The sequence below is a fragment of the Accipiter gentilis genome, chromosome 9 (assembly GCF_929443795.1).
Source record: "Accipiter gentilis chromosome 9, bAccGen1.1, whole genome shotgun sequence".
Taxonomy (NCBI): Eukaryota; Metazoa; Chordata; class Aves; order Accipitriformes; family Accipitridae; genus Astur; species Astur gentilis.
The window spans coordinates 40,393,335-40,404,496 of record NC_064888.1 but is presented as its reverse complement, the minus strand read 5'-3'; the positions used below and the strand labels follow the sequence as shown (position 1 = coordinate 40,404,496).

At 44.4% G+C, this 11,162-nt stretch overlaps 1 long non-coding RNA gene across 2 annotated transcripts; it reads left to right on the top strand.

The window, feature by feature from the left end:
- Positions 1 to 650: 650 nt before the first annotated feature.
- Positions 651 to 6,387, top strand: LOC126042613 (uncharacterized). Of its 2 annotated transcripts, none has more exons than XR_007507240.1 (3): positions 651 to 2,380; positions 2,465 to 2,542; positions 5,781 to 6,387. It is a non-coding gene; the product is annotated as an uncharacterized LOC126042613 (long non-coding RNA). The 2 variants fall into 2 exon arrangements; XR_007507239.1 differs by lacking the exon at positions 5,781 to 6,387 and adding an exon at positions 3,105 to 5,755.
- The last annotated feature ends 4,775 nt before the right edge of the window (positions 6,388 to 11,162 follow it).

Sequence of the window (11,162 nt, the reverse complement as noted above, 5' to 3'; positions counted from 1 at the left end):
GTGTGATGGGGGTGCCTCCTCTGCTTTGTCTGTCTTTCTCTGGCTTTTCTTACTCCATCCACTCTGCCTTCAGCTTTATTCTCATTTCTCCTCCTATTTTCTTCCTCTGACTTCATTCCCTTTTGTCTTTCTTTTCTGCCTTTTGCCATCTTACTGTCCCGCTCATGGGACGTGAGCATGTAGTGGGGGAGTGGCATTCCCCACAATGCTTAAGAGAATTTGACTTTTCTGGTAACTAGAAGTCTGTTTCCATTCCGCTTCAATTCCCTGGCATCCTCAGTACCATTAGTGCCTTCTCGGCAGCAGACACTTCATCTATGGAAATTCGGAGTGTTCCTTCCTTCCTTCTCTAAACACAACGCTGTGTGTCGGTGTCATTGCAGAAGTGCTAACTGCAGTCAGTACCTCTTTGAAAAATGCTGAATTGCTTTAGTTCTTCATTGGGAATCACTAATTTTATTTCCTCCTAACACTAGGTACGATTTCTATAGTTCTGGAGGTCACTGGAGCTTTGTAAGTGCAGCCAAAAGTGTTTTAAATAGTCATTGTGCAGCATAGTGATGCCATCAATCTCCCATGCCATTATTATATCTAGAAAGTTGGATTTGATATCCATTTTCATATTTAAAGCAAAAATTACTGGCAAGCCGCCATATCCTGTAAGGCGCAGAGAGTGGTAACTTGTTCATAAACGTTTATATGAATGTAATGGTATTACCTATTGGTTTGGGATATTTTTCAACAAATCAAGAACTGCTGGCAGCCAACTGGTTTCTGAAGAAGGTCTTTTCTCCTTAACTGGCCTTATTTTATTCTTTCATTTCCAAGCCTGTCTGTAGTCTAGCTCTAATAACGATTAGATCTTTTTAATTGGAGTCTCATAAGCTTCAATTACTAGCTTGCCCAGAAATACTTTGCTTTTTGGCTTATGTATATATGAAAAAAAAAAAAAAAGGGAAGAAAAAAACTAGAAAATAATAGTGTAATGTAAGTCTGCGGCATATTGAATTAATTTCCTGTTCCACTTCTGCATCAGCTAACCAGACAAATAACCAATTTGTTAGGGGCTCTGCTACTTCCTTCAATCACTTGCTCACAATACACTTTTTACATTTTATTTCCTGGGTTTTTTTCATTTCAATTCCTTGCATCCCCTGCAGGTCTCTCTGTTTCGGTGCCAACAACAACATACCCACCGAGGGAGGGCAGGGTGTGATCCTTCGCCTCCCAGCAACCCCGTCCGCCCTCTGCTACACATGTTTTCTGCAAGGTCCCCGACTCGCAGGACACGAGCTCTTTGATCGGCAGGCGTCCCTTTGCGTTCCCCTTGCCAATTCGCGGGGACGCAAACCGAGGATCCCGCTGGTGCCACCTCTTTATCGCTTGGCCTTGCCTTATCGGTGGCCACAGGAATTGCGGCCATTTCAAGTGGGTTCCCAGTTTATTGAGCTGTTTCTGAGAGCGCTGGAACAGGAGTATCGCCACGGCTCGGCAGAGAGGAGGAGGGTGTCAGTGGTGTGTATTGGGCAGCAGGATTAAGCAATCATAACAAACAGGGGGTTTATTATTTTCCTCTCCTGCTGCATCATGATGGATTCTTTTGGAGACCGGTACAGCACCGGGTAGCTAAGTGCGATGTGGCTTTTTGCTCCGTTCAGTGTATTTTGTGGGTTTATATTTGTATTTAGGAAATTGATTCTGGACACTCTGCCAGGGAAGTCTTTCCAGAGAAATTGAGGCAATGGGGAGAAAAAAACAAACACCACTTTGCATTTCTGGGTAAACTGCCTTAACTGCCAAATGGTTCCTTGCAGATACACAATCCTATAGGAAAAGCTGTAAGAAAAATAAAGATGTGTAATTTGAGATTTCTTGAGTAGAAGTTAAAGAGGGCTTTCAGTGTACTCTGATGGATAGGGGAAGGAAGTACATCAATTCAATTGCAGTATTGTGTAGAGCATAATAAATATTTTATTACCACAGACTATCATTTAGTTACTAAACAGCGCGGGGCAGACTCTGCTTTCGGATGGTGTCCGCACATTTGCAACTCCGTGAATATCACATGAGTTCGCTTCTGCGGTCGAGGACAGTATTTGGGTCAGATCCTGCAAAATCTGTGCATAAAATATTCAAGACCCACATCAGAAAACTCTTCAGGCTGGCACTGTAGCAGTGCGTGTTAGGACAGCAGTTGTTATGAATCTAATGGTGTTTCTGGTTTGACCATAAAAATGCTCTGGCCTAAGGCTGAAATTTGATAAATAAGGTGAATTAGACTATTTCAATGCTGATGATACAGGATTACACATATTTTGAAATACAGCGCAGCCTTGGCTATCCAAATGAGAGGGGCGGATAGCGAACGCTGTTTTGTAAGGTGAGCTGAATAGTCAGAGTTGGTTAAAGAATCTTTGGCCTTTTAAAAAAATCTTCAAGAATCGTAGGTATTTCTGTGTTTCAGGAGTTTCTGCAGGTGTTTGCTGTGCAATGGACATACATTTCCGTTGGAAACAAAACTCAAGCAAATTCCGAACAAAAGGTCAGTGAGGACGGATGGTTGGGAACCAACACCAGTGGGGATGGTATGGCATTCAGCTGAAGCAGTTTAATAGCTGATTTGGGGGGTTGGGGGGAGAACTTGTGTAGCTTTTTACTGTTTGAGTTTCTTTTCTGTGTTCAGTGTGATGCAAGGAAACCAGAAAGCCAGTGGGAAACTGGGGAGGGAACATGCATGAAAACCAGCAGCAGAAATCTCATCATTTTTTAGTAATCGTTTGTGAGCTTTCTGACCAGCCACCACAGTAACTTTTGATTTCTGGTTTTCCTGCTGCCATACAGTAATAGTTTGAAATTTGTCATGCTGGAGGGAGATGCCAATATCAAACTGAGAATTAAGTAAATGGTTTTGACTGGAATTGGAAAGAAAGTGTTCTCTGCTTTAAGCTAAGTTTTACCTTAACCTAATTACACAGTAAGGTAATCAGTGTTTAGCTAATCCTGATAGGTGAAAATTCAGAAGTTAGGCAAGAGACACATCCTCACCCAGACACATGAAAGTGCTTTGCAGTTTGGCAAGGAGATGTGAAATTCCTTCTTTGCAGGTTTACATTCGAGTGACTCTTTGTGTCCCTTCATGCGCTTTTCCCTCTGGGACTTTTTTGGAGCTGTGTTTAATACAGAACCACTAGGACACCCGTGAGTTATGGGATAATAATTCCGTGTCAGGTACTGTGAGAATGAAGCTTATTTTACGAGAATTCCCTTTGATGGAAGTAGGGCCCCTAATTCAAACTTGAGTGCATTTTAAGAGACATATACATGCACACAATAAAATCCAGGGAGAACAATTTGCATAGAAAAGCCAGGAAACAGCTGGGCTTACAGACAGCTGAGATTTTAGGGGTTGTTTTCTGGGGGAATAGGGGTAGAGTTGGCAAAAGAATTTTAAACCCAGGCCGCTTTTGAGAATTTTGCTTAATATTGTATATGTTGGGATAATTTTTAAAAACACAGCTGTGTGCTGACTTCTGAGACCAGGTAATTTTACCTAACGTTAATATTGAGGCTGTTGTTGTTTGTTATTATCAGCTAAGAGCGATGCTAAGAGGCACTTACTTGTCTGGGTCATATATGTATGTATTTGCTCTTACTTTAAATTCTTTCCCATAGATACAATTCAGCACAATCAATGCCAACAAAATTATTTTGAAAGCAGATTAGATTAAAAATCTCATCTCTTACTGAGCTTCCCATTGGCATATGAGATGATCCTTAGAGAATTAAGATTTGTGTCAGCGACAGAAATGCTCACATGAGATTGCTCAGCCTCTTGCTGGCCATTTTTATTTTAAATATTTGACGGAGGTGCCTGGCCAGGCTAAATGCAGTCTGTGTAGTATACTTCTGGAGGTCGATGACTAGCACCAGAGCAGGAAGAAAGTATCTGAGAAGCATTTTTCTGTACAAGCATGTTTGTAAGTGTTTTTATTCCAGATCATGTTGCTGGTGACTTAGGGCTTTCCTAGAAGGAGGACAGGACTGTTTGTGTTGGGAAGGCATATCTAAGCGTGGGCTGAACCATTTCCAAACCCCAGCTGGCTGGCGTCTGCGTTGGGAGTATCTCGGGTTTGGTTTTGTTGGTTTTATGTGGAAGTGTGATACCGTTCGGTTGTAATTTAAGCCCAATCCTTGCCCTCGTGGAGCCAGGAGGCCGCTTTCCACTAATGTGTTTTGAGGTGGGGGACAAGAGGATGGTGCGGGCAGCCCTGGATCAGAGTGATGGGACTTGTGCCCTGTGCTGCTCCCCAAAACTGCAGTGCAGGGGAGGCAGAACAACCTCATCCCCTCTTTCTTCCCCCCATCTCCTGGACGCCTTGAAACATCAACCTCATCATTTAGAGGCACAACTGTGGGTATACGTGCATGTACACACACGCATGTTGATGAAACTGGAATAAAGCTAACGGGCTCAGCTCACAGCACTTAAAAATGAACCCTTTCTTCCCTGGATTTTGCCTGAACTCGCTGGTGTTCATCCCACGGGCTGCTGGACTCCCTGGCTGCCCCGAGCAGCCTCTCTGCAGGGATGGACAGTTCTGGTCATGCACGGCGGGTGTCTGAGGGACTTGGACCTCAAAACCTTTGAGGCCAGATCCCACCTTGTCTTTTCTACGTTGAGTGAAAGCAGGTCGGTGCAGATTTGTGACTAATAAATGTAACGTCTCAGCCTCCACCTGCTCTGCCTGTGACCAATCCATTTTTTTATAGTCAAGGGTAAGTCCCAAGACTGGCAAATGGTTTGGCTGCCAGAACACCGTGGTTCCAGATGGTTTAGGATGATGATTTTGTAAAGGTATATTAGGGCCATTTGGTATCCTTGCCACTTCACGTATCTATTGTAGCAAATAATTTAATGGAAAATAAGCTAGGCTGTGACTTAGGAAATAAAGTTCGGGAGCCTCCCATTGTTACTGCTTTTGTTGGTTTTATTTAAAACAGGAGTCACTGTTTTTATAGATTTATTGCCCCAGCCTAGCTTAAAAGGCAAGGGGGATGGGACAATCAACAGTGATTTATTTCTTTAATGCATTTTAAATAAGTAGACCCCCAAGAACGAGGCAATGGTGCATAATTACATTACACTGGTCACAAAACTTGGGCTGTTCCTGCTGCAGGCTGATTATTTAACACCTGGTGAGCATAAGTGAATGCGCTGCTAGGGTTGGAAACTGTGTCTTACTCTGGTTTTTACAAAATCTATTCTTTGGTAGCAATTCCTCTCTTAATTTCTGAAAGCTAACAAACATTTTTGACATGTCTGGTGAAGCAGATTATCATAAAGTTATCTTCCCATTAAGGTTCTGTGTAGCGAGGTTTCGCCGAGCTTTGTATGAAGGTTGGCTCCTGTTGTCCAGCGTGAATGTGGGGAGCAGGAGGCTGGAGGAGGAGGGACCGAGGGGTTCAGAGACCTGTCCCCCATCACTCACAGCCTGCTCTGTTTGCAGGGGTTCAAGTCCTGGACCTCTGAACCCAGGAGTTCTGATAGCTCCGCTCCCACGTCCATACGCTGCCTCTCCTCTATCCTTGTCCTCCCTCTCCTATAGCCTCTGTGGACTTCCTTTGGAGGAAAGGCTGCGTGGAGAGGCATGGAGCTCCTTTCCAGATTGCAATCTCCTAAATTAAACCAAGCGAAATCGATTTGAATATTACATTTGCCTACAAGGACCTCCTGCTAATTTCTATGTTTTTTACAATTGCGTTTTCCTGTTTTTGTTTAGGTTTTTTCATCTTTATCACTTCCCTGCTGCTGACTAAAGGAGCTACACAACAGGGGAAAGTGTGACTAACTCACTGCTTGCACAGGGGAAAGAGTGAGACTGCTTCTACACATGCTGGTGATAAATGCATAGAGTAAACAGAATGGAAAAGTGGAGAAAAACAGCTTTTTTTCCCTACAATCTCTTTTTTTTTATAGCAATGTTAATCATTTCTTCCAGCAAGTATAGGTTAAAACAACTTCCATCGTAAGATTTCTCGCAGAAGCAGCAGTATCGGCTTAAAATTTGTACTTCCTTCTGAAATTGTTTTTAATGTCTCTTGTTGTAAGAAAGACCAAAAAATGTTTTTCCTAGTTTTTTCAGTGTCTGCTTTGGTTTGACAGCAAGTCAAAGAGATGCAATTTTTCTCTTTCTTCCATGTGTTCAGGTCCTGTGTCAGCTTGGCAGGTATTTCCTGTATCAGTTGGGAGGGAAAACATTTAATCAACACGAAAAGGGCAGGGGGATTCACCCAGGCATAGGTCCCAAAACTGGTTTTAACTTGGGTTGAAATGGAGTAGATTTCAAACGACAGCATCCCTTTAATTAAGCAATATAACGCCGTTGATTTAAAGCCCGCTGAAATCAATGGAAAGATGCCATGGGCTGCAAAGGGCTCTGGAGCAGGTCCAGTCTCCTTTTGTGGTATAGAAATGATGCTTCAACAATTTAAGCGCCAGGGGAAGCTGAATGAGAAGCATGACGAGTGACCTGCTCACGTATTAGGTCAGTGGCAAGGAAGAAATACAGTTTTGAGCTCAGCCCTCGCTGGCTCGGGTGCTAATGAATGGCCATGTTTTCCCTTCATGAAGTGTTAAGGCAGAGCTGCTTTCATATTTTTCTTCCGAGTATCCCAGCGTGGCTTTGGAAAGGAAAGGGAAATCTATTTTGCGTGTAAACACAGTATTGCGATGTTTGTTTAATGCCTTTGTTTACTTTTAAAGTTAGTCCCATACTAATGAATTTATAAAACCTACATTATCCATAAAACTGTCACTGGTGCAAAATTTAGTAATAACTCAGGTAATGTATTTAAACCACTAGTGAGTTTGCTCTATCCTTGAGTTGATAAATTGTATAGCTTCATTTGGTAGGAATCAGCAGTTTTATGTGGCAATTAATTTTAACGGCAATAGGGAGCCAAAGGACTAAATTTTTACCCTTGGTTTTCTGCACATGTAGGGAAATATCCCGATCTTTCACATTCAGGTTGCAGACCTGGGAAGCAGCGTGGGTGTGGAGGGAATGTCGCTATGCAAGGGATAGGACCGCGCTGCTCCAGCTCACAATCCAACCTGCCGGTTTAACCGTTTGGGGGTTTTCTCATCTTTTAAAATATATGTCAGAAAGATGGCAGATGACAGAAAACATCTGTCCCCAGGATCTGTCTCGCTTTACCCCTTCTCTTGCTGGTTGCCTTTTTTATTGTGTAAGTCACCACCATCAGGGATGATGCCAAAATCATGAACTTGGAGCCAGAGACGAGGAGATAAGTGTTTCTGAAGTGATTCGGGTTGTTTGTTTTCCCTTTTCTGGTCTCTGATACCCAGCCTAGAGTGGTCCCATTTGTACAGTTGGCTGCAAGGCTGTAATTGTGTAGGATCTGGTCTGGGAACCAAAAATGCCTTAATTCTAATCTTAGCTCCTGGTACCAGATTTACATAGTGGTAGCAGGTCATTTATTTCATAATTTATGTCTGTAACACTGACTGCATCCTCAGCAGTGTACAAAAAGCAGCGTAGTTCCCCTAAAGCTAAAATTTGTCTTGTAGCAATAAAAAATACCAAGGGAGGTAATTTGAAGGGGATTTATTTATGATGCTGTTAAGTAAGATCCACGTTTTGGTTTTTGCTGGTTGTGAAACCGGCTGAAGAGAGCTGGGCTGCAAGGTGGGTTTGGGCATTGCCGGGCAAAACCCCATGGACGTTGTTGAACCCATGGGGTAAATGAGGGTTTTGTTTTGAGGCATCCTCCTTGCCATTGCTGCAGCAGCACAGAGGTCTGTAAGGGAAGCCCAGGACCACAAAGGATGAGCGGGGATGGTGCACGTAGCTCCTGAGCCTTGTTTTCCAGGTGTTGGTCTCCCATCTATGACCCTGGAGCCATTGGTGGCTCCGTGAGCGCCGCCGGCTCGTGTCTGTAGGTGGGTCTGCATTTCAAACATCATTTGTGTTACGACTGTGTCAGTTCCCAAAGTGGGGTGATGGCCCCGAAATGAGGTTCGGGGAAGTTATGAACGAGGTCGTGAGCCTGACAGAAATTTCATTTTGTCCAATATTTGTTCTGCTGTTTGGGGTTGCACGGAATTACTGGTCTGTAAAATGAGGTCGCAGCTGGGAAAGAAAGTTTGGGAGCTGCTGCTTTAGAGCTTGGGTTGAAATTAATTATTTGTGTACCTTGGAGAGTTGCATTGGTTTTTAAACAAGACAGCTGGGTTAGAAAAACAGTCCGAATTCATTGTGAAACATGTTGTGTGATGGCCAGCTTTCGAACCTTGCACTCCCTTGGTGCGCTACCAACCAGAAATTTCAAATTGGCTGCTTAAAATTGGCCGTGTAGTCACCCAGATATTTCATCATGTTATTTTAGAAATCCCAGTGGCTCCAGATGCTCCAGGGCTGTGGAGGAGTTCATTGTAGTCGCAGTTGGAAAAGTTGGTCTAGTGTAGCTTGCATTATACCCACAGATATTTAGGCAGCAGAAATGTGGATGCGGAAAAGAAGGCTGGCCTGGCTAGCACCAGCTTGAGAAGAAAAAGCCTAGCCAACGTAGAACTGGATGTGAAAAATGCAATACCAAAGGTGTCAGCTTTGTGGCTTCGAAGAAAAACGTTCTCTTAATTTTACTAAGATTAAAATGCCTATAAAATAATACCCTTTAAAAAGCAGAGTACTCCTCAAACACCAATTCAAAATGCCAACAATTCTCAATTTGCAAAAAGAAAAATCTACGGCAAAATTACTGTGTTTTCGTGCACAAAACCTGTGGGCTGTCTGGAAAACAAAAAACTGATAGAGCAGCAGAGCCAGGTGCTTGTGTGTGCTTTTCAAGGAGAATTTCTCTGTAGGGCCTCCTTTTCTGATAGCTCCCTCACCACCAGTTGCCTCTTCTTTCGACTGGTAACCTCTCTGATCTCCCTACCATCCTCTTCGCTCTTCTGATTCGGTATTGCTCTGATCTCCCTACCATCCTCTTTGCTCTTCTGATTCAGTATTGCACAGAGGATTATTTTTGAGGTGAATGTTTATATGCAGGCCATGTTCGTAAGAGTGAGTCATTTATGTATTCTTTTGAGTTGTGAAGTGCTGACTCTGGACATTTATTTGTTTTTCTACTTGTTGCTTCCTTCTTAAAAAGTTGAAAAAAAAAATATTTTAAAGTGTTCTGCTTAGGCTTGAAATTCTAATTAATTTCCAAATTGCTGTGCTTTGAGGATATTCGGTGGGCAGAGCAGGCGCAGCCCTCCCTTGCCATCCATGCCCAAGGGATGCTGCACGGGCAGCTGCCGGTTGCTAGTGCTCCTCCAGTTGCAAACTCAGCACTTGGTGGAGAAATTTCTCTTCGCCTCATTATTATGGTTTGACTTGTGACTTTATTGTTGCATGTTCTGAGTTCCAAGGAGGGGGGAAAAAAAGCAGGAAAGGAAAGTGGGGTTTCGGTACACTTCCTGCATGTTGGGGAGCTGTGCTCTGTGTTAGCTGCTGATAAGGAGGTCTTTAAACCCACAGGTTTTTAAACTCAGCACATGGTTAAGCACCAGGGAAAATAGATGCCTTTTCTGTCTCTAAAGCAGCCGTTCCCTGGCAAAGTCTGTGCTGTTTTGGAGCAGTCCATGCCAATTACTGTTTGGCTCTAGGGAAGAAATACCTCCCAGCTCGGGGCTGACATGGGTATTCAGAGCAGCTCCCGGACCACCAGACCCCAGCCCCCATGCAGAGGAGAGATGTAAAGAAGTGCAAAGGACCCACAAGCAGCAGACGCTGCTCTCCGGCACGGCTGTCAGCTTCCACCTTCCTGCAGCCATCGCTCTGGGGAGCCAAGCAGGGCAGGACAGTGCCGTGCTGATACGTATCAGATGGCTGAAATGAAATGCAGGCTGCATCGGAGAATTTGGATGGGCTCCTTCAGCTGTTTTTCTCCGTTTGCCTTGCTGGGAATGGTAGAGCAGTGCAAGTTGTGGTTCATCTACAGTTAGATGTAGCAGAGGTGTGGATTCCCAGACAGGTCCCAGACAGCTGCAGAGATAGGGATTTACTTGTCCTTCTAGGCTGTATAACTCTGTGTGCGTATGCAATGCTGCTGGCCAAACTTTGATTAAAACCACTTCATCCCTAGCTCTCTTCAGTCTACAAAGCATGTTTTGATTAGGAAAGACTTACGACCATCCTGTACTCTGTCAGATGCACCTTCCCGGTCCCCAGGAAGGAGAACATTCATAGCTCCGTCCCCACTCAGGGAACGAGCCGTGGGTTTACGTGATGCTGCGTGCAGAGACTTGCAGGTACGACACGCTCCCGAAGCCCTGCAATACAGCCTTGCAAGAAGCAAACCCCTTCAGCGGCCACCGTAGCTGGCTGTGATGGTGGTGGCTGGCTGCTCCAGAGACGGCTTGTCTCATCACGGGCTCCATCCAGGCTGCAAGACATGATGGCACGTGTGGTGGTCGTCTCTGTACTTGGTTGGTTCTCTGTGTTTGGAAATGCTGAAGTTTCCTTATTGCTCCCTCCTCCTGTCCTTGTCTCTCCCCTTCATTCCCCAGTTTCACAGCCTACTTATATGAGCCGTGCATTCTCAGGGAACCGAAGAAATCATCCATCTCCCGGGTTCCTTGGGTGGCACCATGAGAAGACTGTGGGTGCAGGTGTTTATGTTCAGAAGTCACAGAGCTCCCACATGCTTGCAGTAGGTCCACGTTCACGACGATATTTTATAAACCCCAGCCTGTGAGACCATTCTTCCCTGCTAGCACTTAAGATGGTGTCTACGAGTGTTGGCAGACACGGCACCGACTGCTGCAGGCTGCCCCAAAGCGGTGATTGTATTTGCCTGCTTCCTAGCAACTTAGTGTGCTGGTTCAATTACAAAGGACTTGGAAAAACGCGCTCCATCTGGTTTTCCAACCCCAGATGCGACCACCCCAAAGAGTGATCTAATTCTTCTGTATTTAGACTTGAAAACTTCTCACCAGTTGGTGGTGCGGGAAATCAAATAAGAGTCCTTAGGAGCAATAAGCTCCACATGCTGGCCTAATTGCACTGCTGCTCCTACTCTAGTGTATTTGCAATGCTGCTGTCAAAGGCGTATTGTTAGGCTAGGGGAAAACCCACAAATCTTAATTTGAG